Below are 20,317 nucleotides of genomic sequence, written 5' to 3'. Positions count from 1 at the left end.
TAACTAAATAATTTCTCCTCTTCCTATACATACATACATAGATACATATACACACACTTTAAAAATGTAGAATATATACTATATACACACACTATATATTGATAGCTTTTGTTTTTACATGACATTTTTTTTCCCAAATGGAATCCTCCCCCTCCCCAGAGAGCCATTGAGACCTACTCCCCTCACTTGACAGATAGGATATCCAGGGCCCAAGGAGATTAAATAGTATTGGACAGATCAGTTAGGTAGTAAGTGTTAGACACAAGAATTGAAGAAAAGGAGTGATTCAAAGCAAAGACTTTATTAATCTCCTTATTGTGGAAGGTTCTTTAATTGGCATCATTTCCTGATCCTGGGAGTCCTTCCTTCTCTTTGATCAAAATGGACTTTCTCTGGGTAGCCTTTCTTGACTCACCCAACCTGATTTTGATCTCACCACCATCCTCTCAGCTAAGGGGAAGGGATTGTAGCTCTGTGTGATTTCAACAGAAATGGTTCCTTGCCTTCCCTATCTGCCCTAGACTGGGCTCCCCCTTAAATCACAATATTTCTAAAATCAAGGGGTATGTCATCTAATCAAAGATTAACATAAAGACTAATCAAAGACGAGCACAGGGTTCATGGGGTTTTGTCCCAGGGAACAACATGAGGGAGGTATACTTTCTTGGGGTTGGGAGGGATGATAGAGAAAAAATCACCGCAATTCTATAACCCGTCTTGAGGATGTCAAATTCTCTCAATGTCTCTCTGTCTGTCTGTCTCTCTCTCTGTCTGTCTGTCTCTCTCTCTGTGTCTCTCTCGCTGTCTCTCTCTCTGTGTCTCTCTCTGTCTGTCTCTCTCTGTGTCTCTGTCTCTGTCTCTCTCACTATCTCTCTCTGTCTCTCTCTTGCTGTCTCTCTGTCTCTGTCTCTCTCTGTCTGTCTCTCTGTCTGTCTGTCTGTCTGTCGCTCTCTCTCTCTGTCTCTGTCTCTCTCTGTCTCCCTGTCTGTATCTCTTTGCTTTCCTATCTCCCTTTGTCTCCATCTCCATCTCTCTGTCGGTCTGGTGAGCAATAGCCTTGAGTTTCCTCTTGGGGTTCTCCAGCGGCATGCAGAGCAGCCACCTTTGCAAGGCACTCTGTCTGAAGGCCTACCTTATGCTCAAACATCCTCAGGCCCTTTCCTCCTCCTAACACACTGGAGACCTTTGTGGCGATTATTCTCTTCACAGCTGTATCCTCTCCTCCAACTGAATTTGATCCAAGTAAAGTCATGGTTATGGCCCACCTTCTAGTTTCTTGGTAACATGCACTCACCACCCTCAATACTACTGTTCAGTATATGCTCACTATTGATTCACAGTATAGAAGATAAGTATAATGCAGAAACCAAAGATCTATAGCAGAGGGACACAAACTTTAAAAAGTGATGTGCCAAGGTTTCCAGCTCCAGTCTTCTGACACTTCTAAGGGCAGAGATGTTGATTCTCTCAAGTCGCCTGAAGTGGGGTCAGAGATAAGCAATAGTTTATGGTTGGGAAAAGGAATGTGGGTAACAGGCCCCTCAAGACACTAAATAGTTATCTTTGACACATATACCACAGGTTGCCCCTCCTCCTGGATCTATAGGAATGTGTAAAAATAACCAGTGCCCAACACAGTACCTGGCTTATTAAATGCTTGGTTGATTTATCAGAGGACCAGGATTTGCCTTTGGAAGTTAGAATGGTTTCATTAAGGAAAAGTAGAAAGAATAAGATCTATGTATTACAGTTAGTAGAGTTAAAATGAGTCCTTTCTTCTTCATTTCCACTCTTCTTGATAGGATCACCAAGTAATAAGAACAGCATGTGATTCACTTTATGATGGTTTGATTAGGATAATTAGAGAGAGTAATTAAAGGCTATGGCCCTGATTCCAAGAAGGACTTGCTACTGATTCATTCTTTTTTTTCCTTTTATTGGCAGGGGGCAGGCCATCAGGGTTAAGTGACTCTCCCAGGATCTGAGGCCAGATTTGGACTCAGGTCCTCCTGACTCCAAGGCTGGAGCTTCACTGTGTCACCTCGTTGACTGATTCATTCTCAAGAGATCTACTTATCTTGTTATTAAGTGTGGCAAAATAAAAACAAAACACAACTTGCTCCTAGAATTTGATGGTGCTGATTGGAGGGGCAATGAGGAAAGATGTCTAGGTATGAATCATAAGACTTCTGATGGAGCTACTGAATTTCTCTAGCTTTCTAGTTGCCAAGAGCCTTGGTCAATGAGTTAATAAGCATTTATTAAACTCTTGCAATGTGTTAGACACCGTGCCAGACACTGGAGATACAGAAACAAAAGACAGCTTGCATGCATGAGCTAGGTCCAGGAATCACTAAGTGGGTGTGGGGGGAAAGAGAGACAGACAGACAGAGACAGAGAAAGACAGAGGGAGATAGAGGACAGAGAGAATCTGATGAATGAATGGGTTAAAGGACTGTGGTGATTTTTTTCTACTGTAGTTATTTCTCTCCATCAGAAACTCAGGAGGTCATTGCCCCGGGTGGGCAGAACTGTTGGGCTGGTTCCTTTGCTTGCTTTGCAACTGCAGATCCTGATTTTGATGAGCTTGAGTACTCCCTGGCCAAATCTTATCTTCAATCCTGACACCACAGCTCTCCCTCTCCCTGCTACCCCCTAGTAGGTTTCATTAGCCAATGTTTACACAGTATTTGGGAAGCATTGGACCAAGGCCAAAACAAAGCCTCCCAGGACGGTGGGCTCAACATGGGATTGGAAAGTAGGTATCATGCAAGTCTTAGCTCTGCCTTTGATGGACAGTGTTTGCTGAGTCAACCTCTACCTCTGCTCTTTCCATAAAGGGAAGCTGAAAGGCCTAACCTCTCTCCTGGGACTGACTAAGGGGAAATGTGGTGCTGTATTAAGTTAAGGTGCATGGCATCATGGGAAGAGGGCTGGAATGGGAGTCACAAAACCTGGATCGTAGCCCCAGATCTGCCATTAACTAGTTGTGTGATCTTGGGCAAGTCACTTGTCTTGTCTGGGTCTTGTTTTCACCTCTCAAATAGAGGTAGGGGACCAGGAAGGCCGGACCAATAGAGTGTAAGTTTCTTGAATGCAGGGATTAATTTCTATGTGTTATTTTGAGGGTTTTTATTTATTTGTTTTAGTCTTTGCATCAGATTAAGGTAGTGCTTTGCATGTAAATAGGCATTTAATAAATGTTTGTTGAATTGACATGGACAAGATTATCTCTAAGATTTCTTTTGCTTCTTACCTTCTGTGGTTTTATGATCATAGGATTTGTAGCAGTAACGGTACTTTGAGATCATTTAGTCTACAGTTCTTTAAAAAGCATTTATTAAGTGCTTACTATGTGTTAGGTGCTGTGATAATCTAATGCCCCTCATTTTCTAGATGGGTTTACTCAAGGAGAGGTGAAGATGACAGGTCACGAGGACAGCTGGGGCTCAAACCCAAGTCTTATGGCTCTAAAGTCAATACCCTTTCTAACAGAGCACACTGTCTCTGGTCCCCATGGGCTTTCTCATATATTGAGTGAACTACATGATTCTCCAGTTCTAGCATTCTATGACTGTTGTCATCACGGTTATGGTCGTCAGTGTCATTGTTGCTGTGATTGTTGAGTCTTTTTTCAGTCATGTCCAACTCTCCGTGCCCCCATTTTGGAGTTTTCTTGGCAGAAATGCTAGAGGGCTTTGCTATTTCCTTCTCCAGCTCATTTACAGATAAGAAAGGAGGTAAACAGCATTATAGAATCTCTCTATTAATCTGTTTTCTCATCTATAAAATAGCTTCTGAGGTAATTTTCAGTTCTAAAATTCTATGACTCCGTGTTTGCTTACTGAGTTTTCCAGCTCTTGGGCAAGCTATCAAAGTAAGGTGTGGAGAATGATCACATCCCATTCTCCCTAGTGAACCTGGTGTGAAAAGCAAATCAAGGACTTTCTCTGTAGCAAAGGGCAGGTAACTCTTCTTCCATTCTCTTTTTTTCTCACTGTTTTGAGAGAAGAGGAAAATTACTCCCTTGGAGTCAGTGGTGTCCATCCTTAGAAACAGAACATTGGTCCCAGTGGCTCATGGGGGAGTTTGGCTTTTCCATTAGAACCCTGGAGAAGCAATGCTCTCTACCTCGAGCAAACTTTGCCTAATGAGCCATCATCAAGGGAACTTCATCAGCCTGCCTGATGGAGATAGATTTATCCTGCTCTCTGGCTTTAAGAAAAATAGTTGCCTGAGGGGACACACAGCAGTGGCTTCTGAAGCATTTGTTTCTCTGTGGTTCCATCCCATCACACCACTATGACCCAGCGATCCGACAAATCAGGTGAAATGTGCATAGAGACATTCTCTCCTCTCCTCTAGATATCAGCCTATGGCAATCTCTTCAGGAACCCGTGTGAGAACTCCCTCCCCCAATATACTCCCAGTAAAAGAGATTTAGCTGGAATTTTTGCCACGCAATATTAGCAGTCTGCAACGAGCAGGTGTTGAATGAAGAAAAGAATACAGTGGAACAAGAAGGCCCATGTGGTTCTGGTTCAGTCCTAGCATGGAAGTCTAGACAGGGGCTAATCTAAAAGGGTCAATAAAACTCCTAGGTATCCAGAAAGGATCCTGAAGCTATTCGGGAATGTCAGTTTTATCCAGAGTATCTGGAGCAGCCCCCTCCTCGTTTATCCCAAATCTCTAGTTTTGAGAATCCATAGCTTTCAAGTTTTACCTGGAGTCAATGGGCTGACTCAGAACCAAAACAGCACCCCTTGTATCTCTGCTCCCAATTCTTATCCAGAATATCCAACCCAGCTAGCCTCTCCCATACAGATACGGGCAAACCTCCCCTGCTCCCCAAAGGACATCGGTCTTTCCCTCTAGGAGGTAATACAGCAGGTTCATCAGAAAAGCAGCTCAGGTGACTAGAGGAGATGGGGGCTCCTGCTTCCAGACCTGTAGATGCCACACTGGGTGTAGGTTATTTCTCCAAGCCTTTCCTACCTTCTGACCTTTTGCTCCCTTCCATTTTCTGTGATTCAGCTATGCTTGCTGTTCGTTACACACAATGCTCCATCTCCCACCCCCATGCCTTTGAACTGGCTGTTCCTCATGCCTAGAAGGTTCACAACTGCTTCTTCATTTTCCAAACTTCTTTCAAGACTTGACTAAAATTCCATCTTCTGCAGGAGGCCTTTGCCAGTTCCCCAGGCTCTAGTGCATTCCCCTCTGAGGTTACCTTCCACCTATCCCGCATGCATCTTGTATGTACCTACGTGCATGGTGTCTCCCCAGTAGTATATAAGCTTCCTGAGGTCAAGGACTTTGTATTTTATTGTATTTCATTTTATTTTGCTTTCTTTGTATCCTCAGTACTTAACACAGTGTCTGATGAATATTATACTAGTCGTGTGACCCTATGCAAGTCAACCTCTCTATGTCTCAGTTTCCACACCTAGTTTCCAGGATTATTGTGAGGATCAAATGAGATAATAATTGTCAAAGCATTTAGCACAGTGCCCGGCACATAGTAAGTGCTATATCAATGTTTGCTATCATTTTTATTGGTAGTAGTAGTAGTAGTAGAAGTAGTCGTAGTAGTAGTGGAGGTAATAGTAGTAGTAGCAGCAGCAACAACAGTAGTAGTTGTAATAGTAGAAAGTGCTTAATGAATGCATGTTGCCTGACTGCCTGCGGCTACAGCAGCATAATGTACTAAAGAAGACAATCAGTTGCCTCATCTGCCTTCCCTCTGGCCCTTGGTAAGGCTTTGTCCTCTGCTCATGCCATCAAGGGCGCCTGCTTCCAGCTTTGCTGGAGAAGCCATGGTAACCTGCCCATGGAGCAGGCCATGGAAGATTCTTTCCCCTTCTCCCCAGCCCACCCTCAGCCCCCCAGAGAAAGAGTCGGGGAGCAAAATTTTTGTCTTTCACTTCCAACGAGGTAGAGACTCGAGGGAGCTGACTTGTTTGAGATAAACCAAGCCAGTTAGCATTCAGGGTACAAAGCCCACATTACTCTGAGAGTTATCTATCCCAACAGTATCTGTTTAAATAGCATTTGTTTGAGGAGAGGGAGCCAGAATGAAGAGCACAGGGGGTTGTAGTCTGCTGACTGGGTAGTCAGCTCTACTATCACCCACTGAAGGAAGCTCAGGAGACATGCTCTCTACTCTCAGTAACAAGAGGGACGCGGGCAATCGGGTTAACAGAGCTTTTCTTCATCTCTGGAAACATACATGCACACACACACACACTCTCTCTCTCTCTCTCACACACACACACACACACACACACACACACATACACGAACAGAAGCGGTGTTTGGATAGAGTTGGGCAATGTCCTGGTCAGTGAGAAAGTCAAGTTTTTTCCCTAGGTAAGCTGTTCTCTTCCTGTCGACAAGTCCCAGCCTCATGTCAAAGAGCAAAGACTCCAGGAGAGAGGGTCACCGTGGAACTGCCAGTGCTAGGGTAACATGTTTTGGAGCACATTGGTTGTATTCTTCCCCTGGACATGATCCCTCAGCCTTCGCATGGCTACCAAGCAACAGCTTCAAGAGGTTGGACCTAGAGCTCTTAGGTTTAGAATTAGACTCATCATATGGAGAAGACAATGGAAGAGGCAGGAATTGGCATATTTATCAAGAAATATGCCGTAATGGGAGAAAGTCTCCATAGAAGGGTGTGATCGTGGAATGTTAGAGGCAGAAGTGACCTCTTGAAGATCATCTAACCCAACTCCTTCATTTGGGAGATGAGGAAAGACCCAGAAAACTGAAAGGATCTGACAGGCTGAAGTCATACACTGAGGCGGCGGTAAAGCTGGAATTAAATCCAGTTCTCCTAATCTCCATCCCAATGTTCTCTGCACTGCCCCTTCTGCCTCATAGTGCTTACAGCTCAAGACATTTTGACAAACATTTATTAAGTACCTGCTGTGTACAAGGCATTGCCCTAAGACTTGATGGTATAAAATCAGAAAGGTTTATAGCGCTTGTCCTCAAGAAGTTTATAATCCTACAAGAGGAATGATGTGTGAACAAATCCCTCTAATACAGGGGAGAAAGTGAAAAAGCACAGAATTCAGCCCAAATCACTGATGAAAGATTTAAGAAGGAAGAAACCATTCCAATGGGGGGGGGGAATGCGGGTGGTGGCACAGAATGATGGAAACTCACAGAGGATGTGACTCTTGACTTGGGCCTTGACAGAAGACTACAGTAATCAGTGATGAAGGACACCCTATTCCAGAGCAGTAGGACAGTGTGAGCAAAGGAATGAAGACAAGAGAGGGGAAGACAATTGTGGGGAATGTCAAATAGTTAGATAGAGTATGTGAAGGAAGTAGCAAAAGGCAAGTCTGGAGAGGCAGACTGAAGCCATATTTTGGAAGGCTTTGAATACAAGGATAGGGAGTTTGTGTTTTATTTAGCAGGCCATGGGAAACCACTGAAGAAATTTTAGTAGGGGAATATTTTGATCAGCACTCTAAATTAAAAAGGGATATTTGGACACGTTTGTGAAGGGAAAAAAGAAAGGCTAGAGGTAAGAAGATCATTTAGCAGATTATGACAATATTCTAGGTAAAAGACTATTATTATAACCATAGGATCATAGATTTAGAGCCCATCAAGGTCATCTATGTTTGGGCAGTTTTTCATTATTTGTTTAGAAAACTGAGACCTAAGGAGGTTAGGTGAATAATAGCCCAAGGTGGCACAAGGTGTCAATGGTTCAACCCTGATTCTCTGACACCAAATCTAGCATCCTCTCCATTGTACCACAATGAGGTTGTGTTTGTGACAATGGAAAGGGAGGGGCTGGATCTGAGAGCAATTTCAGAAGCAGATACCACAGGACTCGGCAAGAGAGGAGGTGGGAGATGAAGGAAAAAGACAGACCTCAGATTTCTTCCTTTTCTAAGACTTAGCGAGGTCATAGATGCTCTTATCCTATGTGGCAGCTGTGTCCTCTCTACCTCCCTTTTTCTCCTTCCTTGGGAAATCTTTAGATTATGTGCCTCATTAAGGCTTGGAGGGACAGTCCTGATTCCTTTCCCTTAAGGCCAGCTAAAGGTGGGGCTCTCTCCCAGCAGAGGGAATATAGCGGGTCTATACTATCCCAACAAAGTCTAGACTTTCTCTAAGGATGCAGCATGTTGTTTTGCAGCAGTAGGCCTTATGGTGCTATCTCTTTGAGACATCATGTCTTCGTATTCTGTGGCCATTTTTATATTGCTTCAGGTCACCTGGGGCAGCAGAGGATAAGAAAATTCCCATGGTGTTAGGCTACTAAGTACAGTTTCCAGAAAGAGGATAACCACATTACTTTCCCAAATCCCTGACAAAGCTGAGGTTAGCTCATCCAGGGGTGGGGAACCTGAGGCCTCAAGTCACATGTGGCCCTCTAGGTCCTCAAGTGAAGCCCTTTGACTGAATCCAAACTTCAAAGAATAAATCCTTTTATTTAGGGAGTCTATGCCAAGCATAGACCAATGGTCATCTATGCTGTGGTATCATCCAAGATGGCCCAATCCAAATTGAAAATGATGGTCCAGATGGTCTCTAAGGTCATTCTAGGTCCTAGACAACAGAATAATCAGACCACCCAGCAGTCTAAGATAAGCGAGAACAATCTAGAAATCATCAGATTGCTTTTTTCTCAGTCAGATGGAGAACTATGGTGTTAGTTGATTCACTGCTGAATTTCTCATATTTATCCACCATTCTGGGAGGCAATTGAAGACAATTTTTTACTTGGCCTTGAAGTATGAGACACCAGGTTCAAATTGTGCCTGTAATGCATACTGTCTGTGTGACCCCAGGCTTCTTGGAAACTGGAAGTTGTAGAACAATTACAGGCGTGCATCAATAGAAGGGCTTCCCTTACTAGGAGTTTCCTGTCCTAATGAAATCATAGGTCAGGACCTATGATCAATAATCAGTAATCAATCAATTAATTAAAATCCACCAGGCTAGCTGATACACTGCAGTGGCACTGGTGATAGCTGCCTTCCTCCCTCATGCCTCCCTTTTTTCCACTTTCATTGCCACCTTTGGGCTTAGTGACTGGGCCCAGAGACTTCTCCCTCCATGCCCCTTACAAGTCCTGCCTTCTATTCTGGAAGCAGAAGGAAGAGGAGGAGGAGGAACTGGGCAAGCCAAGGTTTGCACCGTCTGCTCTGCCCATCTGTCTGCTTAGGGAAGGCATGGAGGTGGCAATCTGACCCACCTTCCTTTTTGGCTCACTGTAGCTCCTTCCATCTGCCCAGAAACAGAGGAGAAGGAGGTTATTTTAAGAATGACTTGAAGCCAGTTAGTTCTCTTGGGGTTTAGTTGATGAAATGGGCAATGGGCAGCCACCTAATCCCTAAATAATCGTATTTCACTTTGAGTTAACAGCCAGTGCAGTGTGAATGCTCTATTTCACAGTAAAATAATGAAAATATGAAGGAAAAAGACATCCAGGCAAGAATCAAAATTCAATTTGTGCATGTAGGAAACCCTCTCCACTTTGTGACTCATTTCTGGATAGCCTCATTGACCCACTTTCATGCTCTACAGTATCTTAATTAAAAAAAAAAAAAGGTTTACTGGGAACCATTGCTTGCCCAGAATTTTTTTTAAACACTACTAGGAGTGCTGAAGAGATAAACATATGGTCTCTGTCTTCAAGATACTTCCAATCTAGTTAGGCAGATGAAAGGAGGGCACGTTCAATGAAAGTAAGCAATTACATACTCAAGTGTTAAATTGTATAGTAGGGATTGCAAGCGATACAGGAAATGTGACGGAATTCACAATGAAGGCTGGAGTGATCAAAAAAGACTTCATGGAAGAGGAGAGATTTAAGTTCAGCCTTGAAGGAGGGGAAAGGATTTTTAATGTGTGGAGGGGGAAACAGCATCCAAAGGTGGCAGTGAAACAATTGTTGGGAAGGCAAGAAGACAAGCCTGATTAGAGCAGAGAGGTCATGTCGGAGAATACTGGGAAACAGGACAGGTTCTTATTATCTGAGTTCTGGTTATGAAAGGCCTTGAAGATCAGTCCAAAAAAATTTTTTTTCCATTTCCAAAATGGAGAAATCAGGCTTGTCTGTGAGTTGATCATCTTTCCTCTAATTCTTGATACTGATCAGTTCAGAAGAAAGGGCATTTTATTTAAAAGCGACTTTAAAGGTCATACTCTATAGTAAATAGTCCTATTTTATAGGGTTCAACAGGGATTTAAAACTTCTTAGAGGGTATTCCCATCCAAGATGGCATGGATTTCACCAGCATGTGTCTCCTATCCCCAGCCAAACTTTTCTTTAGAACACCCCTGCTGTTCTCCCCTCCCCAAATGCCAGAAAGACTCATTTGTCACCTGGGACGGGAAGAAAGGTCCGAAATTCTCAAGGCAGCTCACTGTCTCTCCAGTTCATTGGGCCTGGTGCCATTTATTAACACAAAGCACAAAACGTGACTCTCTGTCTCCCACTGGTCTGAAAAAAAGTTCTCATTAGAACCCCCTCCAAATGAAAAGAAATGAATGAGCTAGGAAGAGAGTCAGGAGTCAGACAGTACAGGGCCATTTATGTGACAGAACCAAGCAAAGAGAGGAAATGGATGCATGTTTTTGCTTTGAGTAGATGCTTTGTCAAAATAAAACAGCACAAAACAGGCTAATGTGAAAAGCAGGATGCTCTAGCAGAAAGCACGATCATATTGTTTATTATATTTGTTTATCTTTATCTTATCCCAGCATATAGCTCAGTTCCTGGCATAGAGTAAGTGATTGATAAATGCTTGTTGGTTTATGGATTGGAATCCAATAGGCTGGATTCAGATTCCATTTTCCCCATTTATTTGTGTGTCCTTGGACAAGACATTTTAACTCTCAAGAGATCATTTTTTTCATCTGTGAAATAAAGAGGTTGGGCTAGATTATTTATAAAGTCCTTTCCAGCTCCAGATCTATGATTCTAAGGCTAACTAAATGTGGAAGGGAAGTTGAATTGATGTGGCAAATGTGCGAATCCCCAACAAAGTAGTGGGTTTTTTCCTGACCAAATGGCAGCCTGAAAGGAAGTATGACACTTTAATGAAAAAAGTGAGGTGTCTTCAGTGAGCTGTTTGCTCTAACCTGAAGGCTGTCCTTTCCTCCAAATGAGTCATAAATTGACAGGAAAAAAATGACTAAAAATATTTGAGCATGACATTTGCAGCTATTAAGTAGTCATTTGGTTGCATACAGCTGGAAAATTGGGTTTTGCAAAAGGTTACCAGTGATTGTCTTTCTTTGCTATTTGCTGTACTAACACTTAAAGATGGGTCTAGAGAGGGGGATGCTCAAACCCTCTGAATAAGGATAATTAAGAATCAATAGAGGGTGTCAGGTTATAGGTTCAACTATTTTGGCAAGTAAGTAAGAACAGAATGGATGGCATCTTATGAGCTCTAGTCTAATACATTGCTAGTACCGTCAGACATATGGACAGACAAGGAAATAAGGCTCCAGTAATCCACAGTTCCGAACCTTAACCAGGCCTGAGCTGGTGTCCTATAGGTCATAGAAGGTATCTTCTGGGTCATAGCAAACAGATAATCTGAGTAGGGCCTTTTCCCTTTTTCCTGGCAGCTGTAGTGACACTCTGGAGGAATTCAAAGTCTCTTCTTTCTGAAGTCAAACTAGTGACCTTAAGTAAATAATTTCAAACTTACCCCTGATATATCATCACAGATAAAATGTGTTATGAATAACAAAGTAATGTGGGTTACTAGGAAAGGATAGGTAGGTAGATGTCAAAGTTAAAGCTCACTAGCTCTATCTTATAATGAGACAGAGGGAGGGGGAGAGAGAGAGAGAGAGAGAGAGAGAGAGAGAGAGAGAGAGAGAGATTCTGTCCAGAAGGGATCTGAGAAGGCTGAGGATCTCCTAGGATACTAAAGGTAGAAGACACCAAAAAACACATAGAACCATTCAACCTAAGAAATTATTTAATAGCTACAGTCAAGTCTGAATAGAAATGAAGCATTGCTGCATGGGAAAGTACACTGGTTTTAGAGTCTGAGGAACTAGGTTCCAATGTCATCTTGGTGACTATGTATCCATGGGCAAAGCTCAGCTTCTTTGGGACTCAGTTTCCTCATCTGTAAGATGATATGGGTGGATGAGATGATCTTTGAGGTCTCTTACAATGATTCTAATAAATCTATGATTCTATAATAATAAATAAAGAATTTTAAGGTTTTCCAAGTCCTTTACATTAGCTTATAAAATCAGTGAATCTATTGCTTGAAGGGCATTTGGATTCTCTGAACACATTGACTGATAGTCTAAAGCATAGGAATGTGAATGTGGGTGGTAAAGATTCAATATTTTAATCCTGCCTCAGACACTTAACACAAAAACTAGCCGGGTGACCTTGGGCAAGTCACTTAACCCCAATTGCCCTCCAAAAAGGCAAAAAAAAAAAGATTCAAGATTTTGTTCCAGGATCAGTTTGCAGGGGTCAAAACAAGAAGGTGGGAATAATGCAGGGAGGTGCAGGGGTGAGTAATGAGCAAAAGTTGTACATGGTCAGACAGAAATGGAGCATCTGGACATTCAGAGAAAGCCAGAGACCTGGAGCAATGTGGCAACAATCTAGTTGTACAGTTTGGCATAAAAATATTTTGAGTCAGCAGTTGGTGGGTGATTCGCATAAGACCAATGAGTAAGTGAAAGTGTGTAGAGTGGGTATACAGACAAAGAAATAGCTTTGATTGGTGTCTGATAACTTAGGCAAGTGAAATTACCTTAGATGCATTCATCAAACATCCATTCATTCAACATATACTTGATAAGCACCAACTATATACCAGGCATCATGCTTTGAACTGGAAATACAAAAAGAGAAAATAAAACAGTCCCTCCCTTAAAGGACTTTACATTTTACTGGGTGAAGGGTAGTGGGAAAAGAATGCTATAACACAGATAAATAGATACAAAATCTAGGGATAGGAATCAGATCTGCCATTTCATTGGTGTATAGTGAACTCCTAGGTGAGGAAGCTCCCTTTCCCAATTCAGGTAAGCACCTTCTCTGCAACATCTGGTTATAGAGAGTTGCCTATACCTGAGGTATCAAACATCTGGTCCTCAGGGTAGCAGTACTCCTGAGTGCAGCCCAAGCAAGGTTAAAATGTAGTTCCTATCTAATCTTAATGTGCTGATGAATTAATGAAAAAATAAATATGTAGGGGCAACTAGGTGGCACAGTGAATAGAGCACCAGTCCTGGAGTCAGGGGGATGTGAGTTCAAATCCTGCCTCAGGCACTTAAACACTTACTAGCCATGTGACCTTGGGCAAGTCATTTAACCCCAATTGCCCTGCCTTCCCCCCTCCAAAAAGGAAAATAAATAAATACATTAGTGAACATGTGTGATTTTTCCAAGTTACCATGCAGCCCACTCGGATCCTTATGTATGGCTTAATGGTCTCTTTTGCTATTGGGGCTTGACTACCACTGGCCTAGAATTCTAGGAGGCTAAGTGATTTGCCCAGGGGCCCACAGGCAGTCTGTGTGAGAGGAAGGATGTGAACCTAGATATTCCTGGTTTTGAAGCCAACTCTTCATCCATTGTGCTGTACAGGAAATACATTCAAAGTGATTTTCAGAACATGGAGGATGGTGGTACAGCTGAGTGGGTCAGGATTAGTGTCTCCTGACTGTGAATTGGTCCAACCATTGTGGAAAGCAATTCAGAATTATACTATGGAAGCAGCCAAAAGAGCCACACTCTTTGACCCAAAGATCCTACTACTAGACATAAACCTCAAGGAAATCAATGATGAAAAGAAAAGTGCCATATACACACAAATGTTTCCAGCAGGAAGGAAGGGTGTCATTTATTGAGCACCTACTGTATGGCAGGCACTAGGCTAAGCACATGACCAGTCTCACCTCGGCAGCGCTCTGGAATAGTGAAGGAAAGGGCCATCATTAGAGAATGGCTTAAGAACTTGTGGTACATTAGGCAACTTGGTATGGTAGATAGAGAACCAGTCTTGGTTCTAGGAAGTTCTCCTTTTACACGTACTGTCAGCATGACCCTGAACAAGTTCTTCCACTTTTTATTCAGCATTCTTTTAAAATTATTTTTAATTTTCAACATTTACTTCCATAAGATTTTGAGTTCTAAATTTTCTCCTCCCCCCTCTCCTCTCCCCTTCACAGGACGGTGTACAATCTTATATAGGTTTGAAATTTGTATTCATATTAAACATATTCTCATATTAGTCATGTTGTAAAGAAGAATTAGAACCAATGGTATTCCATGTTCTTAATAACTCTCTAAGACTATCATTTCAGAAAAGGTGCAGACCTCAGTTTGTTGTGGGAGTTTTCTCACATGGTCGTGCCATATATTAATGAAATCACAGCCCCAGTCCCTCATCCTATGACTATGCCGTAAGACACAGTGAATGTGAAGAATACAGAGAAACATGTGAACCTGTCTATGAATAATGCAATGTGAAGTAAGCAGAGCCAAGAACACATTATGGGTGAATGCAAATGCATTTATCAAGTATTACATGCCAAGAGCAAAAATATAAATGGAATGACCAACAAAACAAATGATGCAGAGTAATAACCAAACTTGTCCCCAAGGAGGAAATATGAGAATGTGCCAGGCACTGTGCTGAGCACTTTTTACAAACATCTCATCTGATCTTCACAATAACTCTGAGAGGTGGGTACTTTGATTATCTCTGTTTAACAGTTGAAGAAACTGAAGCAAACAGATTGTGACTTTCCCAGGGTCACATAGAAAAATTCCAATTCAGGTCTTTCTGACTCCAGGCCCAGTGATCTATCCACTGAGTCACCTAGCTGCCTCCAAGGCAAACAGAGGTGAAGTGACTTGCCCAGGGTCGTACAGCTAGTAAATGTACTGATTCCAGGGGCAGTACTCTATCCACTGCTCCACCAGCTGAGAAAAAGAGAGACAGAGACAGGGAGAAAGAGAGAGAGAGACACAGAGAGAGGTCCACAGAGAAAGATATATATATATTATATATATATATAATATACTATATATATATATTATATATATATATATTACCATTCATTACCATATCTGGCTAGAGACAGATAGTATTAAGACAGTTATAAGGTCTTCCTGACCTTCTTATGAGGCAGTGGGGAGATATAAATATCTACATACAAGGTCGATTGTAGTAGTTGGAAATGTGGAACTTAAGTGCTGAATTTGAAATCAGGAAGACCTGGCTCTAAATACTGTCTCTGGTTGGACATGATGGTGCAGGTCTGTAATTCCTGCTGCTGAATAGACTAAGACAGGTAGATTGCTTGAGCTCAGGAGTACTGAGCTGCAGTAGAATTAAAGTCAATTAAGTGTCTGCGCTAATACATCTCCAGTATGGTAAGCCCCTAGGAGTGAAGGGCCACCAGATTGCCAGAGAGGCAAACCTGCCCAGGTTGGAAAAAGAACAGGTCAAAGCTCCCATGTTGTTTGAGGATGAAGTCAATTCCCCCCCCACCACCACCACCACCCCACCCCGCAGTGGCCACTGAACTTCTAGCCTGGCTGATATGTGGATTAGTATCAAAAAAGAAAAAGAAAAAAGTCTCTTTCTCTGATATTTGCTAATTGCATGACCATGAGCAACCCATTAACTTCTCTAAGCCTCAGTTTCTTCATCTGAAAAATAGAGATAATAATACCTGTAGTACATAGCTTATAGTCCCTTGTTAGAATCAAAATGAGGTTATGGAGGTAAAGTGCTTTGCAGAGTTTAAAGTCCGATATATACATCAATTAGTAATGTTAATATTAAGTTATACATGTAAAAACCAGAGGAGCTGAGGAACAGTTGGTGTCAGAAAGGTCAGGGTTCTGGTTCGGGTTAGGCTGCTCCAAGATAACAGATGATCAGCAAGGTAACCTGTACGTTTTTCTGGCTAGGAAAAAGGAGGAGATTTCTCCCCTTCTCCTCCTCCCCAACCTCTCTTTCCTCTTCACCTCAGAAAATCTGGATTGCCCAGGCCAGGTTGCAGAGGGCACTCAACTTTAAGTACAGTGGAATATGGAATTGTGAGAAGAAATTTAAGACTGAAAAAAAGTTCTGACAGAACAATGAATTCAGTGATGAAGCTGACTCAAAAGGTGCATTGTAGGAAATAGCTAGATTTTCTCAAGGGTTAAGCAATCAAAGAATAATTCATTTCAATTACTTGTTTCCAGGTGCTGAACCGTCAGGTCCACCTTTGTAGGTTGCCTTGAGATATGCAGTATTTTAGGAGGATTATTAAAAAGAGAAAGAATGTAATGTCTTTGAATAGGACAGTCCTTTACCACACTGGGGGTGTATTAGCACAGACACTTAATTGCATATCCCTCTCATGTAACGCATATCCCTCACTTTTCACAAGCCCATTAGCAGTGGAAGAATAGGGTCAGAAGCACAATGGGGCTTGTGGATCTTCCGGAGAAAGCCTTATCCTATCTAAAGCATATGGATGAAATCCTCTTCCTTGCTATTTTCCTCATCGCTCACATCAGCTTTCCCCATGCATTAAAACAAACACTCTTTAATCCACCTTCCCATCTATTAAGGCCTTTCTCCCTCTTTTGAAAAAGGTTTTCTCATATAGACCTATATTCATGTCTGATATACCAAGTAGAACAGACAAGTGGGCAGACTTGTAATTAGAAATGTTTTGACTACAGGCAAAACATTGGGGAAGGACAATAAAGAGACCAATCAGGGGAGGGAAGGTGCTGGTGGCACTCAGAGTCAGTGCTGGGGAGTGGCAGATGGGGATACCAAAAAAGCAGTCTGACTACCCATAAAGTAATGCCAGGGGAGAGGAGAGGCCATGCTGGGTTTGGGTGGTAGAGGAAAGTGGGCTCTGAGAAAGAAGCCCAAGGTTCTCTCCTGGATGCTCTCTTTTTTTTTTCTTTCTGTACCCTCTTTTCAGTGATCTCCTCCGTCCCCATGGTTTTAATTATTATCAGTATGCACATGATGGCAAGATCTATAAAACCAAACTTCATCTCCCTCCCGAGCTACAGTCTTGCCTTATCAGCTGCCTTTTGGACTTTTTCACTTGGATGTCCCATAGGCTCCTCAAACCTAATACCTTAGGCATGTCCATCGACCTTTCTGGGTCTCAGTTTCCTCATCTGTAAACCAAGGGCAGTTGATGTAGGTAGCCTTTGTTCCACTGCATGGTGGCCCAGGCTGGTGTATAGTCCCCCATCCCTGGCTCTCTCATCAAAGCCTTTGTCCAGAACAGACTATGTCATCTGATGTAATCCCTAGCAACTCCTTGCTTTTCCATGTCCCAGGCCCCCTCACCACACTGTCTTACTCTCCAGGTCACCAGCCTGACCCATGGACAAAACCCTAACTGATTCACCTGTGAACTCAAAGGCTCTCACAAAAGTACAAAAGCTTAAGGTTCCTCTTGCTTCCCTTTTCTTTAAAAGGACTGTCCTTTCTTTTACATAAAGGTGATCATCTTTCTGGGGGATGATTTGGAATGGAAGCTCGTCCCTTTGTCATACTTACCAAAAACTCAGCTCCCTTTTCCATAGAACATACCCTGACTTCTCCAGTCCACTTGGTCTCCTTCTTTCAATGAATGCACTAAAACATAGACAGTTGTATATCCTTGACAGCTTTGCCCCGACCAGTGTCATGGTGTAATGTTGTCCTTTATACGCACTCCAGCATGATGTTGCAAAACTTGGCGGTGATCACCTGAGATCCAGAAAACAGTGGCACTAACTTCCCCCTTGTAATACTGCTTTACCTAGTGGCATATTTTCATTTAGCCAGTAATCATGCTGAGGGGCATGCCTGTAATCCATACCCACCACAAATATAGTTTTTAATTATATCCTATCAAGTACTGAATTACAGAATGATAGAATTTAAGAGTTGAAAAGGGCCTCAACATCCATCTAGTTCAACTCATGCATGAAAAGTCATCAATCCCCCTACAGCCTATGCAACAGCTGGGCATCTAGTCCTTGTCTGAAGACCTTCAAGGGAAAGGGGTCCCCCATCCTGCTTTTGGACAGCTGTGAGTGGTAGTAAGGTTTTCCTGATGTCAGGCCTCAATGTGCCTCTTTGTAACTGCCTACCATGATTCCTTACTTTGCCCTCTGGGTCCATCGTCTCTTCCCCATGTGTGCTCTTCAAATGTGTTAAGACAGCTACCCTGAAACATCTTCTCTTCTCCAGAATAAATGCCCAGCTCCTTCAAATGATCTGCTTATAATATGGACTCAGACCACTTCATGCTGATTGCCCAGCTTTGGATATTCCCCAGTTTATTAATGTCTTTTCATGTTTGTTAGCGGTATAATGTGATTAATGTTTGTATAATGTAATTAATAGTATATAGTAAAGATACAATTATATATATATATAATAAATAATAATGGTAACAATGTAATTAATGTGGTATAATGTAATTAATTAATGTTAGTGGTATAATGAGAAGACTGTTCATCTTGGAGTCAGAAGACCTTTGTTCAAAGCAGTTCTCCCACAAAAGTTTCAAGTCACGGAACCTCTCGATCTGTAATAAAAATATTATTATTTTATATATAATAAAATAATATTAATAGATAACTTTTTAATATATCACCTACTATGTGCTGGGCATTATACTAAGCGCTTTACAATTATAATGTCATTTGTTCTTCACAACATCCCCGTGAGGTAGGTGCTATTATTATACCAGTTTTACAGATGAGGAAGCTGAGGAAAACAGAGGTTAAGTGTCTTACCCAAGGCCAGGAAGCTAGTGAGCAATGAGGCAAGATTTGAACCTATGTGTCCCCGACTCCAGGCCCAGTGCTATCCACTGTGCTGCTTGTATTACTTGAAGTTATTGCCAGGATGTTGCTTCATAAAATGCAAAACACTATATAAATTAGAGTTGTACCTACCCTCCAAACTATAAGCTCTCTGAGGGCTATTAGCTACTCAGGTTAAAAAAAGAGGAAAAGTTGAATGGAAACAAGGCAGTCATGTGTCTCTCCTCCGTCTCCCCAAGTACAGAAGTAGGCAGGAGCTCAGGCTAATCACTCCAGTGCCAGTTTTACCCAGAGAAGTTTCACCCTCGTGGAAGTGATTGAAGACAGATTATAAAAAGCAATAACCCCAGAGGGGACTCGGGCACTGGTGATCTGGAAAAGCCTGGCTCTTGCTCTGGGGCAGTCCCAGTTTTGTGGCATTACTGATGAATAAATCACAGGGAAGCAGCGCTCGATGAGGCCATGACCAAGAACCTCAGAGAACTCAGACCAACAGAAGTTTGCATTTCTATTTCTCTATTGCCCATTGCATGAGTTGGTATCTCTCCCTGAGGTTTCTCCCTGTGTCCTTGGTGATTCTCTAGGACAGTTGAGATGGCTGTGGAGAGAGTCCCTGGCTTTTGTTCATCTGTTGGTAGTGGGAGTGATCCAGGAAAATGATCACAAGGAGAATCAGCCTTTGATGAAAATTCTCTCTAGGCTGCACTGGCGGCTCTCTCATCTGAGGGTGGGTCTGAGGTTTTCCCTCTCCTGCTCAGGGAGTCGTATATGGAGGAAGGATACAGCCCCCAGACAGGAGCAGAGAATGCTTTCTATTTTTGTTTCTTTCACCACACCTTGATGTAGTGTTGGAAACACAATAAACACTCTAATACTGCAGTGACTGAATCTCTCCCTTCTTAAAGACCCTTTTCTGCTTCAGCCCTTCAGGCCTGATATGCAACAGGTAGCACAACTCAGATCTGCCCACAAAGTTTTCTGGGCCCTCTGTTGGGTGCCGGGCCTTGTCACATGAATATATTCCCATCTAAATGGTGGAACTACATCAGACTGGATCTCCCAGCAGAGGACTCAGTCCCTCGTCTTCACATTAAATAATGACATCTTCTACTCCTCTCAATCTTCACCAACTAAGACTTAGGGGAGCCTCCTGGGCTGCCCTTTATACTTAACCTATAATGAACTTTCCTGGGCTCTAGCTTCTTCCTTAAGGCACCAAAACCCTGGCCCCAGAGACATAGTTACACATCAGGTTCTCAGAACAAGCATTAAAAATTACCTTCAACCAACTTTTTAAGACAAAATCTGTTGATTAACGTCTGGGGGTAGGGGTGTGGACAATATGTGGGGACTGATCCTAATTGGGAAAGGTTGCTGGGGGAGGGGATGGAGTAGGGCTAGGCCACTGATCACTTAGGGTTGAAGCCACTGAAGATGGAAAGGGGAGCAAGGACTCATGCGTGTGGTAACTAACTTCCCATTTTAACTAATCATTCTCATTAA

The sequence above is a fragment of the Petaurus breviceps genome, unplaced genomic scaffold (assembly GCF_028583685.1).
Source record: "Petaurus breviceps papuanus isolate PSGF00001 unplaced genomic scaffold, PetGlider_PUasm1.0 128, whole genome shotgun sequence".
NCBI lineage: Eukaryota > Metazoa > Chordata > Mammalia > Diprotodontia > Petauridae > Petaurus > Petaurus breviceps.
Note: the sequence above shows the minus strand (reverse complement) of the source record.